The sequence below is a fragment of the Anser cygnoides genome, chromosome 6 (genome assembly GCF_040182565.1).
Source record: "Anser cygnoides isolate HZ-2024a breed goose chromosome 6, Taihu_goose_T2T_genome, whole genome shotgun sequence".
NCBI classification, from domain to species: Eukaryota; Metazoa; Chordata; class Aves; order Anseriformes; family Anatidae; genus Anser; species Anser cygnoides.
The window spans coordinates 6,293,130-6,319,591 of NC_089878.1; the positions used below are offsets into that span (position 1 = coordinate 6,293,130).

At 38.1% G+C, this 26,462-nt stretch overlaps 2 long non-coding RNA genes across 3 annotated transcripts in view; one reads left to right on the forward strand and one right to left on the reverse strand.

Moving 5' to 3' along the window:
* Positions 1-5,189, reverse strand: part of LOC136791139 (uncharacterized) — a 28,198-nt gene extending 23,009 nt beyond the window's left edge. For both annotated transcript variants that reach the window (XR_010832496.1, XR_010832497.1), the window contains exon 1: positions 272-5,189. This is a non-coding gene — a long non-coding RNA (uncharacterized lncRNA). The remainder of the gene's footprint in view (positions 1-271) is intronic.
* LOC125182155 (uncharacterized) overlaps positions 1-25,401 on the forward strand; it is a 41,759-nt gene extending 16,358 nt beyond the window's left edge. Inside the window, exons 3-4 of the long non-coding RNA XR_010832495.1 lie at positions 10,322-10,432; positions 23,806-25,401. This is a non-coding gene — a long non-coding RNA (uncharacterized lncRNA). The remainder of the gene's footprint in view (positions 1-10,321; positions 10,433-23,805) is intronic.
* The last annotated feature ends 1,061 nt before the right edge of the window (positions 25,402-26,462 follow it).

A 26,462-nucleotide genomic window follows, 5' to 3' on the forward strand; every position in this document is an offset into this window, starting at 1 on the left:
AGTTCTCATATCATGCCCCCAGAAACTTTGAAGAAAGCCTGGTTTTAAAGCAGTTACTATTTGTCATTTGTCTACCATTTCAACTAAAAATGCATTTTGGTGCAATATAAGGACTGTGAATTTGAAAATACTAAATATTAAGCATTCCACAAAAATGATAAACATCTATTCACACATCAGATATCTTCCAGAAATTAAGAGTTTAGTGTCTCTAAATGCACATAAAAAAAAGTGATGGTACTTATAGAGGAAAATACTTAAAAGTGGTTACTTTTAAATGGCTTCAACATCCTCATGCTCCTCCAAAAGCACTTCTAATATGAAGGGAAAGGTCATTCACTGTACAGCAGACTTCTTCAGTATTAAACATTCTTAGATTTATACAGGCATGAAGAGCTGAAATGTCTTTTACCATTTTAGATGAATCTGAAGGATGTAATCCTCCATATGAGCTCCCTGCCTTTCCCAGACAGAAAAGACAAACTCAACGATTTATGTATTCAGGACTCCAAGCAGTAAGATATGTCTGAGGACAAAAGAGGATGTGGAGACATTAGATTTATATGCAAAAAACAAACAAACAAACAAAAAACCCACACACCACTTTACTAGCAGTATTTCACCCTGCACTTTCAATCCTACTCAATGTATATCTTAAGAGTCCTCAGTAAATCAAATGCATCTTATCTAAGGACTACAAAATCCCTATACAACACTTCAATTCCCTGAAACAATGCTGCAGATTGCAGGCAATAGGTACGAAACATGAGCAAAACAGGTGCGAGAACTTCTGTAGATTACAGTTCATCCAGTAATGCCCCTTTTCATACTTGTTTCTTCCATGTTCCTTTCCTTTAAGTTAGAAGCAACACAAATTGTTCCACAGTTATATTACTCTTGAACTTGTGTTGTTACATTAAAAAAAGCTCTCCTCCTCCTCCCAAAATACAGTTGTTTCCAGACTATATAGAAGCATGACACCGATGTCTTCATTACAAAGGTTTCATATGTTATTTGGAGGTGTATTACAAGTGACAATCCTCAGGGATCTTAACAGGGACCAATCCCATTTCACACGGATCTCAATAATGAGGTAGAAGCAACTAGCCTTTGTTCAGCATTTAGACTACACCCAGAATATTGCATTCAGTTTTTAAACCCAGCTCAGGAAAAGACACGGATAAACTGGAATGACTGAAGCAACTGCATAGAAACCACATGTTAGTCAATTTTTTATTTTGACAAAATCTATTTTGAAAGCATTAGAAAAGCTAGAATTCATTGCCAACTGCAATAAAGCTACATATTAAGCTACACACTAAACGTGGCCTCTCTTCCAAGGAGTTTGGAGTATATGTTTGCACATGCTAAACTATTGGAGTGGTAGCAGTGTGGGTTACTCGAACAGTTGCAGAGGGATAACTTCTGTGAATAAATTGCGTAGGATTTGCCTGAAAGCCACAGATAGACTGTCAAGTCCACCTAAATGGAGCTTTTTGTCAAGGGCAGGGTTTATAAACTTCTCTATCAATTCCTTCTATTCATCTGACTGAAAAAAAGTATTCTATGGAATAAAAAGGTAATACAATCTTCTTCACATCAGCTGAAATCTATTTTAGTGGAGACCACTAAAACCCAACAAAATAAGCTTATTTGAAACAAAAGATTTTATGAATGACAAGCTAAAAGGCCTTGAAATTAAAACCGCATTGCTGCTTCAGATATAAAACACATCTTAAAAAAAATGTATGTCCACTTGATTTTTAGAGCACTATCTCAATTTCAGCATCTACTTCTACATTTTAATGGCACGTGGTTCTGTTTTGTAATACATTATTGCTTTTTGCCCCACTTTTCTATTAATGATGGTCAACATGTCCCATTAGTGCCTTTGAGAGATCAAACTACATCTGTGAAAAATTGAATTAGTGTTCTAAAATTGACTGATCTTTTAATACCATCTTTCAGGCTTTTTTAACTCTCCTTTTATTAGCATCTGGTCGCCTAATATAGATGTGATAATGGTTATTTGATAGTTCAGGTAATAAGAAATTAACTATTACCACAGAACTTTTAATTTAAACTAAATTAAAACAAAAATACCATGATTCCAAATATAGATAAGCACAACCTCTGTAGTAGCTTGTTAAAATATTTGATAATTGAGAGATTACTGAGCAACCAGAGAGGGGTAGATGGGTTTTTTGCTTTTAATATTTCTACTCTGCAACCTGGCAAAACAGCACGCAGTACTGTATGCTGTCACTTGCAACATTTTGTATTTCAGTCGTATTGATGAGCGTGCAAAAGAACAACTTGTTTAGCCATTCCAAGAAAACATTCAGAGCAAAATCTCTGCAATAGAATTCATACAAGTCTTTGAATCCTTCATTAATAAGCAAATGGGCATGGTCTGTTTATAAGTCATTGGCAAAAAGACACCAAGAACCTGCTCTCTTGAACCATCAAGCATTAGAAAAGTAAGCAAGTTATGAAAGAACATGACCTATGCAAAAAAACGTGATATTAAGTTGATCTCCAGTCTGCCTCGTGCCCCAAGCAATTACGTATTAAAAATCTGTTTAAAAAGTGATACTGTGATTCTCACTTTCCCACCGTGTTGGGGCTGTTCACAGGAATTGCCATGGTATGGTAACATGATGGAGAAGTCACATCACCTTCAGTAAGCACTGCCAGGAAAGGAAATACCTGGCACAATTTTTGTTTTTCCCATTTGGGTATGCTAAACCATGCAGCAAGCTGGCTGGTCTGCTAAAACAAACCCCAGTACAGAATCTGTCTATCTGCATTAGTGTAATGGTGTAGCTAAGATCACCTGCCAGGAGCACCACACCGCACCACGCAGCTTCTGGCCAGCAGAGAATCAGTCTGCGTAAGGGCAGAGGAACTCATGTCTGTATTTGCTGGTGCTGGCACATTGTTAGTGTGCCTGGGATAACAAATCTAACTTTTTTTTTAATTTTTTATTATTTATTATATTATTATTATATTATATTTTTTTTATAATTATTATTTTTATTTTTTAAATCTGTGGAGCATGTTTATCCTCATTTCTCCACACAGAATTTTCAAAGAAGGCAGGCTCAAACACATGTGAAATATTATTTGATTCTGTACCTATAACAACACTTTTTTTTTTTTTTTTCAGTAAGGAGACATGAAACGTTCTGGAAATAGGAATATCAACGCATGTTTGAAAACATGCCCATACTGAATATCTTCTATTTTCTTCCTTTTCTACCTTTGTCCCACCTTTGATGCATGACCTATATTTAGAATCATAGAAACACAAGATTGGAAAGGACCTACAAGATCATCTAGTCCAACTGTCCTCCCATCACCAATACTACCCACTAAGCTACTAAATCATATCTCCTAGTGCCTTGTCCAGGCACTTCTTGAACACCGTGAGCGATGGAGGCTCCAGCACCTCCCTGGGCAGGCCGTTCCAGTGCCTGACCACTCTTTGAGAGAAAACGTTTTCCTGATATCTAAACTAAAGCTCCCCAGGCGCAACTTGTGGCCATTTCCTCGAGTCGTATCATCAGTTACCTGAGAGAAGAGGCTGACCCCCCCCTTCATCACAACCTCCCTTCAGGAAGTTTTAGAGTGCAATGAGGTTTCCCCTGAGCCTCCTCTTCTCCAGACTAAATAACCCCAGCTCCCTCAGCTGCTCCTCATAAGACTTGTGTTCCAGGCCCTTCACCAGTTTTGTTGCCCTTTGGACATGCTGCAGGGCCTCCATGTCCTTGTACTGAGGGGCCCAAAACTGAACATGGTACTTGAGGTGCGGCCTCACCAAAGCTGAGTACAGGGGGACGATCACCTCCCTGCTCCTGCTGGCTACACTATTTCTAATACAGGCCAGGGTGCCACTGGCCTTCTTGATTTAGATTGACTGGGCAGCATATTTGTGATTTTTCCTTTCCTTTCAATGATACTACCAAAATCATCTTTTCTCCCCAACAAATATGTACCAAAACTTAAGTACAGCTGACAATACTTAGTTACACACCTGCTTAACAAGTACTTCAGAGCAACAGGTTTTTTGTTTTGTTATCCCTGGCAGAGGTGTTACCTGTGTGACCCTCATTTTGTCCTGGATGTTAAGTGAGCACAGCTGCCTCCGCCAGCTGCTCTGGCCCAGGACAGCTTCTGCCTGGCTGCTTGTGCCTAGGCCCAGGCCTGAGGACCCAGGGTCTCTGAGAGGCTGAGGAATGTGGCTGCCACTTTCTGATTTGCAGGTTGAACTCATAGCAAAGCTGAGCACATACCCCAGAGACACACAGACTGGTCACTGACAAGACTGCCTTCACCATAACTGTATTGGGTTTATGTGGCAAGGTTTTGGCAGAAGGGAACTGCAGGGGTGACCTCAGTGAGAAGATTCCAGAAGCTGCCCCATGTTAAATAAGAGCCAGTTTCAGCCAGCTCCAAAGGGACCTGCCACTGCCTAGAGCTGAGCCAGTAAGAGATGTTTGTGCCTCTGTGAGAGACGATTTAAGAAAGGGGAAGAAAAAAAAAAAAAAAAAAAAGAGAGAGAGAGAGAGGGGAGTAAGAACTAGCCCTGCAGACAACATGTCCTGTGCAGGAGGGCAGGAGGTGCTCCAGGCATGAAGCAGCCGTTCCCCTGCGGCCTGTGGAGAGGCCCCTGGTGGAGCAGGCTGTCCCCCTGCAGCCCGTGGGTCCCACACGGAGCAGATCTCCATGCTGCAGCCCGCGGAGGAGGCCCTGGTGGAGCAGGTGGATGTGGCCTGGAGGAGGCTGCAGCCTGTGGAGGGCTCCTGCCAAGGCGGACCCTAGGCCAGAGCTGTAGGCCATGGAGAGGAGCCCACACAGGAGCACGGGATATAAGGGAAGCTGCTGCCTGTGGGGACCAGTGTTGGAGCAGTTTGCTTCTGATGGATGGACCCCATGGTACGGGCCCAAATGCAGTCTCCTACTCCTAGCCTCTGGGCAGTGTCCTGCAAATACCATCACTGGGACCCCGTCACACTCAGGTAGCTGGCACCACAGCCTGCAGGCCTACACACCTACCCTGACTCCAGTAGCTGGCACCAGCTCACAGTCAGCAGCTGGCACACTGGGCTCAAAGTCTGTAGGACCCTTTCAGATCTAGAGTGCAGTGGCCCTTCCAACCACTGACGTGGGGCCCACTTGCCCCAGCAGCTGACACCACAGGCTGGGGTGCCCACTCCCACAGCCTGACTCCAGTAGCTGGCACCAGCCTTCACATAGGCACGTGCTGGTCTCATCAGGAAATGGCACATAGTCCTTCAGCATGTATACACATGGGAGGGAGTACAAATATAGAAAGCTAAGGAAAGATTTAATGAGGAAATATAAGAAGATAGGACAGACTATGGTGTTCAGCTGCAGGGCTCAGTCCTTCATGCATGCTGATCAGTGTTATTTGATGTGACCAGGCCTTTTATACCATTTTCTCTCTATCCTCCTCTTTGATCATCATGCTCCCCCTTACCCCTGCACACTCCACATGGGTTTGCAGAGCTCTGCAGTTTCTGTGCCCTCCTTGTCCAGGCCTTCTGGTTCACAACCTTATCAGCTGCTAAATTCAGGTTGATCTTCCTGGAAGTTTGATAACTCATCAGCTGGTGTAACTCAGAGGTTTATTTCTTGTCATTGTCTCCATTTTTGCCTTGCCAGGTCTGTGTCTCAGCATTTTGCTTATTATTCCTCCTTTATTTCATGTCATCCTAATCCAGAGATCCTAACTCAGACATCCTTGCTTGAACACAATCCAAGTCTTTCCTTATCAATTAGCACAGCTGACTAATTGTCAGTTCCCATCACCACCTCCCTTTCTTATTATTTCTTGTTGCACTGGAAAAGGTCGTTGACCAGACATCCTTGAAGGAGTAGACACTCTTCATCTACATACCCTTACACTGGATATTAAGGCTGTGGTTAGGACAGGCAGTAGATGACTTCTCCATAATACTGTCAGACACATCAAGGACTACAAATAATTTCTCATGGTCTTTTAAATGAATTTTCTCATGATTTTTTTAAAGAACATCTGGGCTTGCTTATGTGGTGATGTTCAGGAAAGACTCAATTAGCTGTGTGAAGCTAATGAGCATAAGTTAAAGCATATTCAAAATCCAAGTTGGATCATCTGCGAGATGCTGTAGCTTATGACCACTAATCCTCCATCAATCACTAAGTCATCCATAATTGTCCTAAATATTTCCACTAGGAGCTATCTAGCTACATTAAGAATCTTGTATTCCCCATCTGGATTCTTCTAACTTCCATAAAACAAGAGCTACAGTCTCATCAATTGCACTACTCAAGCCATAGTTTCACTTTTTTTTTTTTTTAAAACAGTGGAAAGACTCATTGCACCCTCTTTTGTAAGTGAAAGATGACTAAACAAAAGTCTCTACAATGCTACCACAAAAGTGAGTAACAAGACACTGTTTATTGTTACGCTACTATATCTAGCCATAACCCACATCAAAACATATTCACATTTTCTCCAATGAAGCTAAACTTCCAAAACGGGACAGAACAGCATTCACATGTATAAAACAACTGTTTAACAAAAGAAAAATACATACCCAAAACCACTAAAACACCAAGTTTATTGGCCTGTATTTTATTGTTTTAAGGACATTTTTCTCTTATGCTTTTCTCACAAATCCAACAAGCAGGACTCAACAGGCTCCAGTGAAACATAATATTCATTTAATTATTTAATTCTTCAGGAAAAAAAAAAAAGTCTAGTGTTTGCAGAGACAGAAAGAAAACCAATAGGCCATTACAAAGTTTTCCATTGCTCTATGGTCTTATGAAACTGATTACCTAACAATAAATTTAGGCTTTACAGAGATAAACACGTGCCATAAAATGTAAAAGGAATCCCAGTTCTAACAAAACACCACAAAAATTATAGATTTTTGGATTCAGAAAGAAGTGTGGTAGCCTCAAGATTTTTTTTTTATTTTTTATTTTTTTACTTTAGCTGTCAGTTTTCTTACAGCTTTTTCCATTGTTTTCTCTCGTATTCTGTGTAATTTCCTTGTATTATTTTCACAAAGCCTTGTGTCAAAACCTACGGTTCATATGAATATCTTAAACTTTAGGAAAAATTATATATAAATAACCAAATTCTACTTCTCCAAAATGAATGGGATCCCTGGAAACACATGGTTCCTGGCAAGAGAAATGCACATTACGCTAACAAGAGTTGTTGGACTAACCAGATTTAGAAAAAGTTAAAGCATCAACAGTCAGTGTTGTGTCTGCATATATGATATGGGCAGCACCAGCAGACTGACCAGAGACAAAACATTTGACAAAAAAAAAAAAAACACAACAACAAAAAAGACAAGCTAACAGTAAAAGAAGGTTAAAACAAACAAACAAAAACAAACACCCACATTTTTTCCAGGAGTTGCTTGGTTCTTTCCAGCATGATGGGAAATGTGTTTTTTTTTTTATTGTTATTTTTAAAACAGCGTGACTAAATTTTTTATAGTTCTTCACCAGACATACAACAAAAATATTCTGTTCCATATTGGAATGGAAAAATGATTACTCCAACAGACACCTACAGTCCTATTAGACTGACCTCAGCAGTATGTAAGGTTCAAAATACATTTAAAAGAAAATTTAAAAACACTAATATGACTGGAAAGTGAGACGGAATGAAACACAGACCTCACATAGATTGCATCATAGCAAGAGAGTATCTTTGATAAGACAAATGGTAATCAAAATGAAATTAAATAGATCTAGTCTTTCTAGACCACAGTATTTAATATTGCAACACATAGTATATTGTTAGTTGTGCCAGATTTTGTATACAAAAACAGTTGAGAAAAGAAAGTTTGGCTAAACGGGAGGTAGGTAGTAGTACCACTAAAGAAGGAAATGGGACTCCCTAAAAGGTTAGTTAAGGGGTGCATTTATATGACATTAACACTTGAGTAAATTACTTGATGATTTAAAGCTGGGAATACTGCAACAAATCTGCAAAGCCTAGATCCTGTCGGATCTGATATCTCGACAATAGGTGCAAGAGAAAGGGGATGAAGCTAAGTACAAGAAAATGTAAACCCATGCATTTACAGAAAAAAAGCAAGAACAATCTCATTAGCTAAAATCAAAAGAGGATTAGAATTGAGATTCAATAGACAATCACAGAAAGAACACGGACCATTGACACCAGAGAAATGGTACAATAACTCACTTGAAGAATGGAAGGGACGACAGAGAGTTCCTCAGTATAGCAAATATCATGTCCTCAACAATAATATAAATATGCAGTGTTGGAAACTACACTGTAACATTGGGCGGGCAGAGTCTGGATTGCTCATGTTTAAGAAAGATGAATTCTAACATAGGCAAAGATTTTTAGACTGATAGGAAATCATTCTACTATCTTGCAAGGTGACAAAATTTTGCTTTTGCTATGAATTTATCAAGATTTATAAACCTTACTGGAGGGAGGGATTTGATTCTTTTAGGAGCACGTTTATTCTTAGTGGTTGAATGCAGTTAAGGTTGCATTATCAAGTTCCACCAATGGTGGGACTCCACATGCCATACGTAACCAGAAGCATGCAGGAGCAGACATTTCTAAATGAGTTTGTAAACATGAGTGTAGAATTTCAAAATATGAGTTTTGAAGTCAGTAAGTCTGTGAATAGGAATATGGAAGATGCAGATGAAGGTTTCTGGTTTGGTTGATCAGGAAAGATCCTTCCATTCTCGTTTCACTGCTGGAAAATGCTTAGGTCTGTTACTCCCATGTTCCAGGTTCCTTCTCTAAGTGCTGAATTACAGATCTCCAGAGGAATTTTTATACTTCTCAGCCTAAAACTTATTTGTTTATTTTAAGAAAACAGCTGTTACACCATCAGAACTTCTGATGGTGATGATGGTCAGGATGAAATCTTGAAATTACATCTTACAAACAGTTGTTCAACTTTTACACAGATAATCTGCTATACATTTGGATTGGTGGCAGAAATTGAGGTTAATACATTTATTTCCCTGTGTTGTTTTAAAAAACCAAGCTTGTTAGTCTACATAAACTTTTTTTTTGTTTTTAAACTGATGTTTCAGCACATATATGGCTAATGAAATAATAACAAGATATCTGCTTGTTCACAAAGTGACCACAACATATTTGGTCAATTAACTCAGAAGGGCAAAGCATATAATGAAGCAAACATTTAATTTTGTATTTGGGAGGCTGAAGAAACATTAGGTCATTATGCTGAATATTGTTTGCCGGATTCCTTGTTATTATATATCACCCTTGTTATGAAGTCAATAAACTAACTGCTCCTAACTTATACTAGCAAAAGATACAAACACATTATGAGAAATTAATATGTATAAATACAGAACAGTAAAATGCTTTTTCAGTGGTAAACCATTCGCATTTGTTCTCTCTGGTCCTTACTAAAATCTCTTCCCACTTTTTGTCTTACAGTGTTAATTGCCTATCCTCTTTATTTTTAGTCTTTTATTATTTTCATCTATGTTTACATGGAAAATCTGAAGATCTTCTTTCTTGGATAATGGGTGAAAACCAAACACTATTTTCATTATGAAGCAGAAACCTACAAAGCCATAAATGGCAATGTAGACAGATGAACATATCCATTAAGAAAACAGCTCTTCCCAAAGCTCTCAGTGTTGACTTAATTTTCCTCCCATCAAAATCACTAGAGGACAACGTCTTCCCAGGAACCATACTAAGACAGCAGCAACTGCTTCCATTAGATAAACTTACTTTGAATGATAACACAGATGTCTATTTTTTTTCCAATGCTTACCCTGTGGCATTGGGGTGTTTTATATTTTTTTTCTGCTCTTTTCTTTTTTAAGGCTATTTTTATTTATTTATTTTTTAACAGCAACTCTACATCTCAAGATTTGCATTACTTAGAGTTCAGTGGTTGATATCATCAATGCTGTTACCATTTCTCCAGTCTCTTAATTAAAAAAATGCAGCTGCTGTTCTTGTGCTATGCTTGTTGCCTTTTTTTTTCTGGTAACAGTGGATGAACTGCACGGTAATTAGAAGAGAATTAGGATAGCCTTCCACAGGAATTGCAGGTATCACTTCAGTCTGTCCTACAAATGTGCACAGTACATCTTTCCTAACAAATATTATGTACTGCTACATACTATGCATGTAATCATTAATAGGACTAAACAATATATATATATTTTCCATTTGGTCAGTCATAATCTTTGCAGCTAGAAAGCACGACCATAGTCATAAATATGCTAATACTTCTTAACTTCTTCTTCTTAGGAGGTATACCAGCACTACTAATGAACAGAAATTATTTTGAAGCCAGATGACATCAACATGAAGGAATAAGTCAAATATTATTTCTGCGTTGGATTGTATCATCATCATCAAGTACGTGGACTTTTTTTTTGTAGCAACTACTTATATTAATATCAGTCACAAATGTAAAAAAAGAGGGGTAACGATGTAGGCATCTCCCAGAGTGGTGCGTGCCCCATGGCATGGCTCAGTTATAACAACTCATTTTATGACTACTTCACAGTTTTCACACCTTGTGTGACTGGACTACATTCACTTACTTTAAAAGTACTCCCTCTCCTCAGTCTAATCTTTTGACTACCATACTATTTGACTGCCCTATTGTTTGTAACGAGAATGAACAGTTTATTTTAATACTGAATTAGAGGACAGCACAGCCAGAAAACATTTGCATAACCATCAGTGAAGTGCCATTAATCAAGGCTCTTTCCATATTGGTGTAAATTTTCATGTTTACTATCTGGAGAATAAAGAGTAAAACTCAGTATCATTACAACTTGCAGTGAAGTTCATAATATTTCAAAACAGTTAAAGAAAAGAAAAACCCTTGATGTTAGATATGCACCAAGCTAATGAAATTAACAGAAATGACACTATTTAGATACACACATAGCCTTGCCCTTAATTTTGATGTCGTTGTTTTAGGTTTTTCATGCTTAGGATACGGTTCTAGAGTAGTAACAAAATAAATACTATCATGTTTTACACTGTTTGTACAGTGTTTAAAACAGTGTGGGGCCTACTCTTGAAAGCTAGATATTCTCTGACATAGACTGAGAATTGCTAGTATTAACAAGACTAGGACACAAAAATAGTTTGTTAGAGAGCCTGCCTATTTTCGTCACTGCCAATTTCTTAGTACAGCAGTACATCTCCCACGAACTTCAGTGGGTAAAACTGAAACTCCATGTATACAGGTGATACAGATACTGCAATTACATAATGGATTTACTTATATTTTAGGATTCATTTGATTCAGATGATGACGAGTGAAAGAACCTAAAACACTGCTGATTCAGATTTCAGTTATAGCACACTTGGTTTAAAAAATGTAAATTTTTAAAAACAATTATCACTAATTTATTTGAGGTACATGAGGATAAGGCAGGAGTTGATCCAGGGAGTAAGAGTCATCATAGGACATAAAATGGGGAGAGAGACAAACAGAGTAAAAAAAAGTGGTTACTAATGTATTTTGGTTTTACTCTGTTCCTATGTATTACACTACATAAATTATGAGTCGCAAAGAAGGCTGTAAACAATATTACACAAACCCTCAATCACCTTCTATTAACTTTATCTCAAGTATGTTTCCTGAGTCAGAAGCCAGCATACGTTACATGAAGAGACAAGAAAACTTCACACTGCATCTTTAATAAGAACTCAGTACTAGTTCTTACCACATCTGTTTTCTGCAATTTAGACACATGGAATATTAGTGAAAAACATCATTTGTTCCCCCAAAATTTGGGAAACAGAAATTAGCTTCTGTCAGAGATTCCTCTGACATAGTATTTCTGAATATAATCCAATTTCCCTTTTCTCCATTACACCGTGTCTACAGATTACACTCTCACTCATTCTTAAAAACTCATCTTTGATCACAACTAAGTAACAACATGGAAAAAAAAAATCTCCTTTAAGATCTTCGAATATCAGCTGTAATCATGGTTTGGCAAAGCTTTACCTGGAAGAGAACTTTGAAAAAGCTGCCCCACTTTCATTTCAGTGAGTTCATAGCCCTGTTTATAAAGGATTTGTGTCCCTTACTGTTGTTAAATGGATATCATACAAGACTCAGCAATACAACATTTTTAAAACAGTTCGGTGTTTATCAAAGATTCTGAAAACTGAAAGCAACGTTGTAGATTTAAAAAAGCAGATACAAACATAGAGCAATTTGAAAACCTACAATGAGGTTCCTAACTCTAGGCTTGGGCTGCTGCTTTCTTAACTACCGGCCAAATTTTTGAGTATACTGGGAGATATTTCACAATCTGCATGCTTAAATATCATCCCAGCTGAGTCCAACCTTGCAAAGATTTCCAGTATACTGTTCTTATAATTGGCTTGGATGATGCATTAAGAACTCTCCTGATTTTGGCATTTCATATAAATTTTGTGCAAGACCCCTGAAATGGCATTTAGGCACCAAAGCCACTAATTAGAAATGGAAGACGAGCATTTACCATGATGGGCAATGAAAGGTATGAAAAAAATTCAAAGCCCAAAATCTTCTGCCTACCTTGATTTATGCTAGTCATGTCGATCGTCTTGCAGAGTATACATGAAGAAATTTGAGATAGCAAAGCGCCAGTGCTTTGCCTCACTCAGTACCAATAGTTTTGATCCCCTAGAATCACGGTGCCACAGAATTCAAGTCCTAATGCACACAAGGTAACTTTATTAAGGTGTAAAACAAGGAGAGAAAGATACTATGGAGGTTTTAGGACAGCTGTAGTCTAGTCTACAGTTTATTTCAAAATTAGGGTGACATGACATGAAACAAACCAAATGTTTGATGTGGTGTGAGTTTAACTGTATAAACAATCAGTCATTAACTAAGAGTATATTTTGTGTGAAGGCAACACTCACATATAATTTAGATATTACTGAGCCATTAATGGAAGTGACCACATTAATAGTATCCTACAGCTGTTAGTGGATGTGCAAGAAAATGCCACATCAGTAAAACCATGACTGAAGATTTAAAGAATTAGAAAATGTTTGCTTTAGAACAGGGATAAGAGAGAGGCTTAAGAACTTCTCATCACTAGTGGCTTAAAAAGCAGCTGTATACTTCTGTTTTGCTTAAGCAGCTATGTACCAGCTTAAGCACCATTTTCTAAACAAAGAAAAACCTTTGGCTACTGATTCAGAACCTCATTTTAATACAAGACCATAACAACAGTAGTAGGTTCCGTTATTAAATAGGTTATAGTCCATATTTGACAATGTTTTGGGGTTCCAAAAAGTCTACTAGGTGTTTCTCAAACATCATCAATAGGGTGGACTAAAATACAATTATGCAAGTCAGAGCAAAATGGTAGGCTAGAATATTAACACGGAAACTGAAACCTAAACAGGATTCACACAGTTTATGCACGTTAAATTTTGATACTACTACTCACGTGATCATGGGAGTTTCATAAATCAAGGTGCTGAGTCCTCAAAAACTATAGTAATTTTGTTGCTACTTTAGAAACAAGATACTTGCTTGGTTATCACCTGAAATTAAAATTCTGGCATGGAAAAGTAGCGGTGAAATGCTAGTACTTCTTAAATGGCCTTGAGAAGAAGTTTTTGTTTATGTTACCAAAGGTAAAAGTCATTCTGCATTATCCACAAAGGACAGAGAATACTTTGCTGATAACCACAACAAATAAAATCTTTCTTGTAAAAAGTTGTACAGTACACCACTGTGAAGTCCTCACGTATCAGAGTATCCCTGAACAGTACTACAAAGCTTTATGCTTTCTTCAAACCTCCTATATGTTCCTGTATTTTTACAACATAATTTCCCTTTATGTAAAATATGCTGAACAGCGCATAATTCCTTCTCTGTACAGTATATTTTGCTTTATGTCCTACTTCTATCAACCTCTATATTTGCACAGAGATATGATCCCATTTATTTAGTTTAGAATTTACCATATTCCGTGCAATGAAATGGATTATTTTACTTTCTAAGTTGCCAGGGTACTTTTTTTTTTCCTTGCAGATTTATGTTCAAGGAAATATAGATAACATTGCTTAAATGTTTGCTCCCCTTATCTTTATGTTCTAGTCAAGTCTCTTGCTTCCATTCAGAGAGAGAGAGATCCACATATAGATATATATTATGGGAATGTAGTGAGTTCAATAGCAACAGTTTCACATTTACCATTACCATCCAAAATCTCACTAAAAAGTTGATTGAAGGATATATTTTTTGTATATTCACATAAACACATAGGTCTTTTCAATTCAGTATCACTGGTTTCTCTGGCTGTTTTTTTTCCTCCCAGAAAATGGAAGAGCAAAATAATGTTATTAAACCATACTGATCAATCCAATTTCTCTAGAAGCATAGATCATCCTATCAGTGACATCCACAAAGAAATTTCTCTGAAGCTAGACAGCTGAAGCTTCATTAAAATATTTCTGTATGCCTCTGTTCACAGTTAAAACATACATAATATATGCCATGATTAACCACAGCAGAAAAATTCACTTGCTATTTCCAAGAGTAGCTCACAGAAGCAATTTCAGAGAATTATATGCATAAGGGGAGCTTACAGTCCATCAGATGTTTATGCATTATATCTGGTCAGGTATTCCTTATTATTCACATGTCAACATTAATACATGCTGAAGAAAATAGATTAATGCTGTTTATGCCCATAGCTTATAGTGCATGCCTAGAATGAAGCTATCAAAATAAATTTGTTCATTTTGGGAATTTTAGGTTAATTTGATGCTATAATACTTTAAAGTTCATAGTATTTCTGATTTTCAAAGCTTGTCTACTGTGCATAGACAACCTGCTCCACATAAATATTACTTGAACATAAGTGGAAGGATACGTTTCACAAAATTGAACTACCAGAACATTTTAAAATTAAATCTTTATCACAGCTTAAATAGAATCAGATTCGTTTTACTTGAGAGAAGAAGCTGCACACAAGCAGCATTAATGTACTATAAAACTAGGTAATGTAAAAAAAATTTTTTCTCTGTGATCTTTGAAGTCAGAAGTGAATTATGCTATTTAGATAGTTTTGTCACCTGTGAAGTAAGCAGGTATTAAAGGCAGATAGCAAAAGCTGTAAAATCTGTACTGAATAAAGGTTTAGTACATTTGGGGTTTATCAGCAAAGCCTTTGAACTTGTGAAAGATTTATAGTGTGTTAATATCAAATACTGCAATACTAATAAAACTCTTAGAAAAAAACTCAATTTTGTAGTGGGGTGGCTGATATTTCTCTTATTCTGCTTCCTGACCTGCAGAAAAGGGAGAAGCACTTCAGTAGTGAAAGTACAGGTCAGAGCTGCATATAAGAGCAGAAGGTGACAAAGGTGGCATTGAAGATGATGGTAGATTGGCACCTGGTAATATCTTACATTGTATCTGACCTTTCATTTTTTTGAAGTTGTAGAAAAGACATTTTTCATATGTAATAGATCTGTATCAGATCTTTATCAAGACACCTTCATTTCTCACCTCTGTGGGCCCAGTTCAGATGGATTTATTCAGGACAACTAGCGCTTTATTTATGGTCCAGATGGTACTACCAAAAACCATTTCACAAGGACTCAGTACTACTTGATCATGAATAGTGTGATCCTTCACAAAAAAATAAAAAATAAAATAAAAAGAGCTGACCTTCTGGAAGGTCTCTATCTCTCTGAGGTTAGCATAACCCCATCAGTCTTCCCAACGGAACACTGTATATGATTGCTTTTAGGAAAAATAAAACACTGAACAACAACAAGAACAACAAACAGTATTTGTACACGGATGCTCGCTTTCTGAATGGAATTCTTTTTCTGGCAGTTTTGAAGGCCATCTTGTGGCCATGGCATTTCATTGTTGTGCCTCAAAACAGTTTATTTTGACAAATGGACAAATTCTGATCTCACAGTCGTAGCAGTCAAAACTAATGCCAGGGAAGACATCAGAGCAATTGGGGTTAAGTGAGGTGAGCAGTCAAATTTTATGACATAAGCTCCCACTCAAGCTGTACAGTTACTCAGATTATATTAAAAGTAAAAAATGGGATTTATTTTTTTTTTTTAATTTCTTTTAATGGGGATATAAGTATGCATATAAGGAAATCTTCAAAGCACGAGGGTTTCCCCCACCAGTCACAAATACCGGCTCTCGTGCAAGACCACGTGGGAATCGCAGCTCTTATGCACCCACTACAGGAGCCCAGCACTCAGGTTTATCATGCTTCAGTTTAATGAAGCAGTGCTTAATGAAGCAGTTTTCAACAAACAGTGAAATCTCTGATGGAGCAGCCTCATTTCAAAGAGAATTTGCAACAAAATGCTATAAGAGATCTGGTTCACTTGTTTCAAGGAAAGAATATCCTTTAAAGAAGGACTTTATCTAAATCTTCAAGGTAGCTTCTCCTGTGTTTCTTGTACAGTCCCACAGGAGCCGATGGGAATTCACTAAGGGGAAAAAATAATTTAAAAAAATGGGTCATGTTTTCTTATTTATGCAACTTAGAAGAAAAAGTGAAAAATACTAGAAAAATGGACTGATAAGTCATTAATAGGTGCATACCAGAACATTTCTAGAACAACAATGTAGCATAGTTTTCATCCTCCAGACTTCATGGCAAATGATTTTGCAGGATTTTAGGAACACATCTAGATGAGTCTTTTAAGGTTGACACACAAGTACACATTCGTAATCGCCACAAGTACATTGTTTGTTACTGTACTTTGGCACAGCTATCCTTTTCCTTCTCTCTTTCTGGATTTAGTTATAATTCACATCAAAACATTTAGTCACACTATTTAGATTCTTTTAAGCACTCCTTTAGTTCCTACATGGAATGGTAGGTTGCTGAAGGTCCATGTTAAATCACCTTTAGTGTCTCACTTTGGTTTATAAAAATTGATCTTGGTAGGAAAGAAACTGCAGATTATCCATTATGGTTTATCGTGTTTTATTGGTTTTGTTGTTGTTTTTTTTTCTTTTTTTTTTTTTTTAAAGAAAAAAGACATTTCACATTCTGATAATGATTCCATTGACTAAAGAAAACTATGTTGTGAATTTTCTGACTAACAAACATTTCTAAAAGGATAATTCAATGTTATACACACTGACCTAATTGCTTTAATAGAGCCCTAGCTTAACGGAAGCTAGTACGGTAATACAGCAACTGAGGGGTGATGTCCTTGGCTGATATTGCAATAGAAATAACAAAGCAGTGACAAGGCATGGACATGAAAAAGCCACTTCCTACAAGCCTGAACACAAGTGGCCAGACAACAGCATCCTTCTTTCAAGGCTTAGTCTTGCAAACAACCGGCAAATCTGGCAAGCCTGGGTCCTCCAGTGCTCTCTCCTGCTGCCAGGAGACTGCCCATATTTTGTCTACATTCACCCTGCAGCTCCAAGCTCTGCCACATCCTAAGGCAGTTTCTATTTGTGTCCTTGAAAGTGAACCACAAGCCTTGGGAAGTCTCAGTATCTCCACAGAGGAGCATGTGAGAGGCGCCTCTGACGAAATCACATTGTGATACATTTATAAACACACTGTGACTGATTGAAAATGTATGCTGGGTTGAAGAAACAAGGAAAAAAAAAGTTCATTGTCACCTGGAAATGATTTGCAAGACAGCACTGCACTTAGTAACAAAACTAAGGTTATTTCCCAAACATGTAAACATTTCTCTGCAAACTGCTGAAGTCATAGGCTCCACTTTTCCGTTTCCTTGGGGGCAGCCAAGAGAAAGCAAGCTGGTCACCATTACGGGACTGCACACAGAAAGTGTTTTGCCTTGGCCACTGACCTGCTGAACAGGTAACCTGTGCAGTGCCTTGGGCAGGGACTGTCCTGGCTGCACAGTACTTCATCACAGAGATGTTCCTCCTCCCACCAATCACTCAAGTTCTAGCAGTTTGCCAAACAGTTTTCTTCCTGTTAGGTACAGTTTATAACACACGTAGATTTTACAGCAAAATTAAAGTGTCTAAACAAGGTAGAAGATGTCAGTCAAGGGCAGAAAGCTGTGTTGTTTGTTTTTTAAGCAATCTGAAATATTTCAGCAGCAGAAGCGTTAATATGCATATGTATAAGCTGTCAGCAGTATTTATAGATTTTCCTCAGACTAACTCATACCATATTGCAGGGGAATAATTTTATTGCAACTGCACTGAGAAAAATCATTTCTACAGATTTCAACTCTTGTAATAGTGAAAGAGAGATTTCAATGGTTGGTTTACAGCTGGCCCCCTAATGCAGGAAGGGATGGAAAATAGAGAAGTGCAGCTTTTCCAAAAGCTAAAGGTGTTGTGGCAGTGACCACTGGAACATTGGTGTCGCCTGGTACATCGCAGTGTGAGAAATCATGCATTTGTTACTATGAATTTCCCTTCAGATTTCACTTCTCTTTCTTGTTTTAATCACTTGCATTTGAGAGAAAGTAGATACATTTAGCAAGGCTGCTCAGATTCGCAAGAAAATGTTTATCAGCACATGCAAAGTCCCTTTGGGCAGACTCATCTGAGAGCAGCTCAGCAATGCCTTACACACAAGAGCTGTGATTATGGTGGAGGTTTGAGCATCACAGTCTTCAACTCTGGAGACAGAGAACAACGCTTTGTAGCGATACTGGCATGGCCATGGCAATCAAGGAGAAAAAGTAATTACAAGTGACTAGGAATAAACAGTCCCTCCTCCTCCAAAAGGAGCAACAAAAGGAGCCCAAATCCAGCGGTCGCACAAATCAAGACCTTCTCCATTTCTCACTCTGCCCCCCAGCAAGTAGGCTGAGGGTGAACAAGGGGTCTGGGAGGGGACATGGCCAGGACAGCTGGCCCAAACTGACCAAAGGGATATCCCATATAACACCATGCTCTCAACGTATGGGATCGGGGTGGAGTGAGTCCATAGCAGCTGTTACTAGGAGACTGGCTAAGCATTGGTCTGCTGGTGGCAAGTGATTGCCTTTGCATCATTTTTTTTCCTCTCTCCTTTTTCACCCCCCTTTAATTTACTGAATTTTCTATATCTTGACCCAGGACTTTTTCTTGTTTTTGCCTTTGTCTCTCCCAGTCCTGACAGGGCAGGGTGGGGAGTGAGCAAATAGGCAAAAGTGGTGGGTTGATTCTTACCAGCAATGAAGCACCCTATCTGTTTTAAGAAAACAGAAGAATATACATATTTTTTTAATCCAGAATTTCTTGTTAAGTGGACAGCAGTAATGCACAGTAAATGCTGAGGCCTGGAAGAAGGTAATCATGAACTCCACAGGCATCCTACAAATCTACAAATGCTTTCAGCAAACTGCTTGCACAGTGCTCTGACAAATGATTTGGGCTCACACAAGCTGCCTTCAGGTTCCTGTTCCACTACATATTTCTTTTATGACTTCAAGTGTGTCACACAAGCAAAGGCCTATTGACTTAAATGAACCGGAGAAGTGGAAAAAAAAATATGCCAGTAATTAACGTAGCTAGACTGGCAAAAGTCCCTGAAGACACAGTAATTTCCATTTTCATATAATTCTATGGGGAAAACTCAAAGGAAATCTTCCATCGCCATAAACAGGGCACCTTTTCAATGTCATTGGTGCCTTACTCTTTTTGGTTAAATATAGACTGTTCTGCTATGATTGCTCTACACGCACTCATATATGGGAGGCATCCTAGCTGTTTTCAGAGCATCCCAGTTGCTTCTGTGGACAATTAGATTTATTCTGGTTATCCCACCCACCCCTATAGCATCCCTAAAAGTCCTCTGCAACCATATGACTTCACTTACGTGAAGTACGTTGCCTGACTTGAATTGCTATCTGTGACTGCCTTGTAAGAAATGGGTGGGGGAAAAAGCTGTGAGCAGTAGTCCTGATCTCTGGACCACAGCACGGTCTCCAAGGCCTTGCTCTGCTCAAATTCCCTGGAAAGAGAGGGTTCCACCTCATGGCCACGGCCTTCCATGCCCTCCCTATTTGGGAAACAGGCAAGCAAGACCAAAACTAGCCTGTTTTGATAATATTTTTACATGCATTCTGTCAGATAAATTAAACAGTAGAGAAGGGCTCAGTTGGTTTTGCACAAACACTGAACACAAGTGGAAAAGGACGTGGTGTATTCCACTGCGCCAAATTACTTCCTAAATCAAGATTAAGAACTAAAGAGTATGACAACTGAGTTTAGGAATGTTCTAAAAGCTATGGACTATCACTTCATTAATTTCTACATCTTTTGAACTGAAATAATCTGAGGAAAAGAAAAAGATGCATCCCCAGATCCCTTTCAACCTCAAAGTCCCTTGATGTTCCAGCTGCAAACCTCCACAGCAACGCTGCAACATGTAGAGGAGCAGCACCGTCTTTCCACAGCACGCCCAAAGCAATTAACTTATCTGAAGGAATATAAAACAGGACAGCTGGGGGGAAGGAGAGGACTAGGGACTGGGATGCGATTACCTGCTGCAATTGCGTATCTCCCCTATCCTTTCCTCTAATTCCTAGAGCTGCTGAGCATACCCTGAGGGCACGGTGGGACCTTCCTCCCCACCAATGCTGCTACACTCACGGGAGTCCCAGAAGAAAATCTAAAGCATTTTTACCTCCAGTTTCTCCTGAATATCAAGGGCTAGGCTGCAGAAGCTGGTGTGAGAACTGCACATATCTACCTTGAAGAACTCATTGGACCTCTGGCAAGCTACGAGCATCCCCAACGCAGATAACCACTACTTCAGTAACTACTACTTCAAGAAGCACAGCACGAATACACAAGTGTGTGCACTTGGCCATGCTGCTTTGTAGTGTTTATATTAATGTACCCAGTCATGGTGCTCTCCAGTTTACAATTCCAGGTACAAACATTTTTCTGCAATAAGAACCATGCCATCTTAACTATGATTAAGATTTCACATGCAAAAAGTATATATATTTTTTCTATTCAGTACAACTTTACCTTGCCCTGAATTTTTGTACTATAAAGAGGGGAAAAAAAAAAAAAAAACAACTAAAATCTGCATAGTTGTCCACCAAATCATGTGAGAACATTATCAGGTCATACCTGACGTGTTTTCACTGAAATCAGTGGAACTACCTGTCAGGATACCTAAGCACAGAGAATTTCTTTCCTGGGTTGGGATCACATCCAGTCTTCGAAGGAAGATACCTTTTCTGCCTTTTGCCTGGAACCCTTCCCATCTCTCAACACAGAGTAGCTTGAAGAGAAATCAATGTAAAAATACATGTAAGCAAACAAAGGAAGACACAAATAGGATTTATTTCTTTCCAGGAGGATCCTGAATGACTTTGTTACCAGACATTTGGTGTCCTAGAAAGCAAAGGAGCAGGAGGAAAGGGGAGCATGGGAGGTGGGACTGTACTTAGGAACCTGAGCCTGTTTTCTCCCTACTGTTTCTTGGAGTTTCTAGGCACTAACAGTATTCTTCTTGTTGAGCTCAACGATTTTTACTCAGGGTATTATATGTTATCACCTGAAGTAGAAGCTTCTGAGTACAGTGCAGACAAATTATTTTTGCATTGCAGTTATTCTTTGATGTGTTTGAAAGAATTAAATCAGGATAACAGGAAGCCTATGTTAAAACCATTTTGTCCTCCTCAGTGATTTTTACATGTTTCATCCACATTTTCATTCTATTTATACCAGTGCTGATGTAACATTTATTAGAGCAAACGTTTTTCCTTAGACAGCTGAAGGGTTTTTTTGTTGTTGTTGTTTTGTTTTTCTTTTTCTTTTAAAGACAGAATTGGTCACTATATAAAACCAAAACTCATTTAGGTAAAACACTTGTTACAAAGAATTTTATGGAGGTCATCCATAAGTCATGGAATATCACTTTGGAAGAGTGGATTTGCCCACTCGTCGTGGGACACTGCAAACTCCTGGTCTAGAAAAATGGTAGGCAGATTCTGCAATATTCTGTTATCATGAGTACCATACCATATTATATGATATTATCACAATACCATATTATTATGATACCATACCATAACTATGGTATCATGAGTATTCAGTTAGACACAACACTGAAAATCGAGACTAATCGAGAAAGCAGCAGAGACTACCCTCACCAGACATACAAATCTAGGCAAATCAAGTACTTCTACTTGCTATGCATTTTAATTGTGAGCTGTGAGTTAATAGAACATCGCCTTCCAGTATAAGGACAGCCTCATATTCTCACAAAATATGAGATGTTTTCTGTATATTTCTAAAATATACATTAATTTAAGTCTGCAGAAAGAAAATGAGAACACTGCAGGAAAGAGACTTGAACTCAGAAGTGAAGACTAATGCTAGTCAGCATTGGAAAAAAACTGCCTCCTATTACAAACAAATGGATAAGTTGTATGACAGGAATCCCATAACACTGAGGAGAACTGAAAGCTGTAAAGTTGTTGGAAACTTCCTGGGAGGTCAGCACTACTTTCACCCTGAAAGTTATGTCTTACCATTTTTGAAACTTACCACTACATTTTAAGTCACCATTGACTATTTTGAAAATATGAGCACACACCAATTTGTTTTTATCCTGTTGCTATACTGATTAGTTAAATCTGAACTGTTTTATCCTCAGACAATTACCTCTCACCGCTCTTAGTGCTCACTCTTCTACAGATTTCACAAGAACATATCGTGCAACCTCCTCTAAAGAAGAGATTTGACCATTAGGTTTTGAGGGAAGGTTTAGTTGAACATTCATCCAATCTAGTAATTACTGCAGAACACCCAGAGTAGCTTGTGTTGTAAGAACGCTTTCCAATAGTGCTGGTATGATTGATCATTAATTTACACATTTTGAAGATGGCATCTGAAGGCTAGCAAAGATATCCTGCAGTTGAACAGGGATTCCTCTGATGGTCTTTACTTCAAGACCATTTATAATTTCCTGGTAAATGCCATCTAGGGGTGAAATCAGGGGGTGGGGGGACAGAAGGGGAAAACAGTTCATTTGTTGGTAAAACTGCTGATTTGGACAGATCGAATTTCTCCTTTCTTGGTCAGGAAGTATTTAGTGAAAGCAAGATAAATAAGACTGAGGCATTTGCTATCTAAAAACAATATTTTTTGCCATATTCTGTCATCTCTGCTTACTTTGGATAGGTTATTTTTCTTACTGTTTTAATTCCATAAATAAAAGAATTCCATGAGTGAGAGGATATGAGGGAAGAACATGACTCCTCCTTCCATCTGAAGTCTCCTTATTTTTTAAATTTTCTTTCACATCTACTTTGTTACTATTAAGTGGAAAAGGACTTTTTTTTTTTCGTATGTTGACTACATGGCAGTTCAGACCTAGGAGATTCTATGCGATATAAAGAAAAGCAGATGGCTGGCCAGAGGTTGCAGAATTTAAGGACATTTTACTTGAAATTGTGTGGGATGATGAAAAATAACACTAAGGGACAATGAAAATGACTGAAAGAGCAGTATTTATTCCAGTGACCACATATTTTTATTTATTTAAGACTACAGCTACCTTATTTTATTAATTCACTATAGCAACTAAGGTAATACAAACGGGAGAAAGAAAGCATTAGAAAGAGAAACCAATGGAGAAGTCACTTGGACATGACTACCACTACAAAACTAAAAATTGAAAGAGGCCTAACTGCATGTGAAAAATTTCAGAGAACTCTCGCATGAGTTGAAAGATAAGAGCAGTTTATCACAGAAATACTGATCTTTTCCCATTTCTTCATCGACTAACTTATTTCCATGTTTTTGGTATTTCCAGGTAGCAGAATCTGCTCAAGAATGAAACTTAGTAAAATTGCTGGTGTTACTGCTCCCTTCACAAAAACATGGCATCATCTTGAACCAGCAAAGTATACTGCACTGTGAATAAAGTATTTTTTCCACATCTAAACACACTTCGATATTTTTCCTAAGGAGAAATATCATTAGAAGAGCAATGCACTATTTCTTATTCTGCAAATATTCTATATTAAAAGCCAAACATTTAATATTGGAAATACACATCTGAATTTGGAGATGACAAATATAACTGTGGAGCATCAGTGAGAGAGAAGACTTCTGTCTCCAAGAGGTAACGCATACATTAAAGCGGTTAGATAATCAAGTATGTTATGTGGACCATTAATTCCTGTGAAATTAATGGAAATAGACACACTGTTCCCACCACTATCCTTAGTAAAAGCCTGAAATAGTTTAGGTGGAAGTAAATACATAGAGAATTAAGTGCAGTTGGAACAATGAAACACATCCAAGCCATAACTCTGTTTACCCTAAAAAGCAGACATACTGAACAACATTTATCAACGGTTTTAAATCCATTAGTAATATAGACTAATAAGTTAGTAAGTAATATTATTCAGTATATTTTCACTGTGATGAAGCCGAGTCCAATACTGTATTCTGGTAAGAACAGACACTTGGCATCACCACTATTCTGACCATCCCAGACATTTATTCAGAGATGGTCAAAGTTTTGGCAGAAGAATATGAACTTTGGGAAGGAAAAAATGTTCAGCACTAAGCCTTCACTTGTTAAAAAGAAATATTAAAAAAAAAAAGTTGGCTTTAGAAAGATGTACTAAGACCAAGTTTCCTGAGCTGCTGATTCATCTTGGTGGAGCTCCATGCATGTGTTCTGAGTTCCAAAAACATCTTACCCGTGTATACAAGCCATGGCCAACAGCATTACTGAGTCCAAACTTATGCTGACAGCATCCAGAAGTGTTTTGCAAACCCGAAATACTGCACTGCAAAAGTAGTGCTGCAAAGTCAATGCAGATGATATGCTGTGCCCACAGTCCCTGCTTTGAAAACATAAGGACCACTTTTCTGTGCCACTTTGGGGCACCACAACCATCTCCTCCAATAAGAAGGACTTGCTGATGATTCCTCCAAAAGCCTTTGGAAACCAGTGCCATGCCACAACCCTGGGACAAAGATAGACAGCGCGCAGCTTTCAAGCTATCTGAAAGTACCAGATCATTTGGGGCAATCATCCCTGCTACACTTTCTAGAGCCATCCCAACATTATATCAATGTATGTGGAGGTGAAGAGCTCAGCTAGGCCCAGCTCTAGGATATGGCAGGGTCTCTTCAAAGTTTCCTCTCCAGATTTCTCCAGAATAACTGAGTATTTGCTGCTGCCGAGAGTCCAGCACTGGTACCTGCTTTTCAGCTGCTTTTTTTTAATTTTAGCAGGCTGGGGAGAAACCTCTCATATATATGTGTGTATATGTATTTTATACAAGTGAATAAAACTCAAAGTGTGATAGACCTAAAAAGCCTTCAAAACTGACAATAAAGAGCCAATATTAAAGAAAAAATACATACTAGAATTGTGCCACTTAAGGATTTTGCAAACCTTCATCATACTGCTTAAAGCTACAGTAAGACAAAGACTGAATTTTCATAACTGTACCTTGGTGGTGGAAATACCAACCTTAGAAAATTGATGTATAGGAAAATACCACCCTATTTCCATCTTTCCATAGTACACCTAGTTATATATTTAAGAAGCAGATTAAGAGCTCAATATTGCGATGTTGTAATGTCTGAATTAAAACTACATTTTGGTGATAGATGCAGCAATATTTCTGCAGTGAAAACAGTTAATCTGCAATGAAAACAAACACTTTCAAGTAATGTAGATTATAAATAGATTATAATCTATAGGTCTTGTGTAAAATGTCACATAGTTTTAGTTGTTCAATAGGTCTTTTGACTGCAAAAAGTTTGCAACTGGAAAACAAGTTTGTCTCATTCTTCGAAGCAAAAATCACTTACTCCATTATTCAGGCTGCGCGCTCTGGCCAGACCCAGCAGAACTTGCTTACATCTGAATCACTGCACACATAAAAGGAGAGTTCCCGATGTTTCTGCCTGCCCAGTTAGCTTCTATAGCTAATTCCTTCACTGAGAACAGTTTTATAGGGGAAGTGAGGTGCCAGTCCTAAAAAAGCACAAAGCCAAAGGTTAAATAAGGACTTCATATACTATTGCTTCCTTAATTATCCTGGCACTAGGTTCTGGGTTTGGCACAGAGCAGGTGACGTTGTATTTAGGAAGGTATTCTCAATAGTAAGGAAGAATCATAAGATGCCTACTAAATATTTCTGTTCCTATCAGTGATTCACTTGTAATTTAACCATTTAATTGTTGAATTATTTTTAAAGCAGTCTCTCTTCAAATTCTTTCTTCTGACCTGTCAACAATAACTTTATTCGAAAGAATGCTTCAGCCAAATTACTCCGTTTCCCAGGCACTAAACAACATTCCTGCAGACTTAGATTTTATAACAAAAAAATCTCTTTAGAGTTATATGGTAACAGCCCGTCAGTCCAACCAAGAGCAAAGGGAGCTATGTTCAGAGAATTGCACTACAGTGTAGACCTGATTTACTTTTCCCAATTTAAAAAC